The 1,964-nt window shown below is 41.9% G+C and overlaps 1 pseudogene; it reads left to right on the top strand.

Moving 5' to 3' along the window:
- The first annotated feature begins 321 nt into the window (after nt 1-321).
- Nucleotides 322-1,732, top strand: LOC102828560 (annotated as a pseudogene).
- Nucleotides 1,733-1,964: the final 232 nt, after the last annotated feature.

Below are 1,964 nucleotides of genomic sequence, written 5' to 3'. Positions count from 1 at the left end.
AATAAATTTTAAATCATCAAAATACTTCAAAGCAGCTTGTCAGATTACAATGCTATAGAGTTAAAAGCAACGAAAAATCAAGGACAAAACCAGATACTTGGGAACTGAATGTTGCTGTTGTTGCTGCTGTTATGTGCCATGGAGTCAGTTGAATAACACCCTGATTAAACACCACTGGGTCATAGGTGAAATAAAAAATTTCCTTCAATCAAATGAAAATGAAAACACCAACATGCTGAATGAAGTTTTGGAGCTTTTTTGTGATGGCTTTGCTACTGAAATACAGGTGTTAGTGAAAACCATCACAAAACCTAAGCCAAAATGGGAAAGGAAAAGACCCTTATCAACATTGTTATTATTGGACATATCAGTTCCAGCATGTCAACCACTACCGGCCACCTGGTCTGTAAATGTGGTGTAATCAACGAAAGAACCATCGAAAAATTTGAGAAGGAAGATGCTGAGACGGGGAAGGACTCCTACAAGTATGTCTCAGTCTTGGATAAACTGAAAACTGAACGTGAGCGAGGCATCACCATTGATATCTTCCTGTGGAAATTCAAGACCAGCAAGTACTATGTGACGATCACTGATGCCCCAGGACACAGAGACTTTATCAAAAACTTATTACAGGAACCTCACAGGCTGACTGTGCTGTCCTGATTGTTGCTGCTGGTGTTGGGGAATTTGAAGCTCGTATCTCTAAGAATGGGCAGACTCATGAGCATGCCCTTCTGGCTTACACACTGGGTGTGAAACAGATCATTGTTAGTGTTAATCAAATGGATTCTACAGTAAGAAGAGATATGAGGAAACTGTTAAGGAAGTTAGCCCCTTACTTTAAGAAAATTGGCTACAACACTGACACAGTAGCATTTATACCAATTTCTGGTTGGAATACTGACAATATGCCTTGGTTCAAAGTGTTCACATGTTTTGGTTCAAGGGATGGAAAGTCACCCGTAAGGATGTCAATGCCAGTGGAACCACATTGCTTGAAGCTCTGGATTGCATCCTACCACTAACTCGTCCAACTGACAAGCCCCTGCGTCTTCCTCTCCAGAGTGCCTACAAAATTGGTGGTATTGACACTGTGTCTGTGGGCAGAGTGGAGACTGGTGTTCTCAAATCAGGCATGGTGGTCACCTTTGCTCCGGTCGACATTACCACTGAAGTAAAATCTGTTGAAATGTACCATGAGGCTTTGAGTGAAGCTCTGCCTGGAGACAATGTAGGCAGTCACCAAAAGAAAACAAAAGTAAAGAACGTCTCTGTGTCTCTGTCAAAGATGTTCACCGTGGCAATGTGGTTGGTGACAGCAAAAATGACCCACCAGTGAAAGCAGCTGGCTTCACTGCACAGGTGATCATCCTGAACCATCCAGGCTAAATCAGTGCTGGTTATGTATCTGTGCTGGATTGTCACACAGCTCACATTGCTTGCAAGTTTGCTGAGCTTAGGGAGAAGAATGATTGCCGGTTTGGTAAGGAGCTGAAAGATGGCCCCAAATTCTTGAAGTCTGGTGATGCTGCCATTGTTGACATGGTTCCCGGCAAGCCTATATGTGTTGAGAGCTTCTCAGATTACCCTCTTCTGTGTCATTTTGCTGTTGGTGACATGAGACAGACTGTTGCTGTGGGTGTCATCAAGGCAGTGGACAAAAAAACCCAAAAAAACCTGCTGAAACTGGCAAATCACCAAGTCTGCTCAGAAAGCTCAGAAGGCTAAATGAATATTACCTTTAACATCTGCCACTCCAGTCTGAATCAGTGGTGGGCAGAACCGGCTCAGAACTGTTTGCCTCATTTAAGTTTAATAGTAAAACACTGGTTAATGATAACAATGCATCATAAAACCTTCAGTAGGAAAGGAATGTTATGTGAACCATTTGTTTATTTTTGTGTGTGGCAGTTTTAAGTTATTAGTTTTTTAAATCAGTACTTTTTAAATGGAAACAACTTGAC

This window comes from Chrysochloris asiatica, unplaced genomic scaffold (genome assembly GCF_000296735.1).
Source record: "Chrysochloris asiatica unplaced genomic scaffold, ChrAsi1.0 scaffold00122, whole genome shotgun sequence".
NCBI lineage: Eukaryota > Metazoa > Chordata > Mammalia > Afrosoricida > Chrysochloridae > Chrysochloris > Chrysochloris asiatica.
This window is presented reverse-complemented; position numbering and strand designations above follow the sequence as displayed.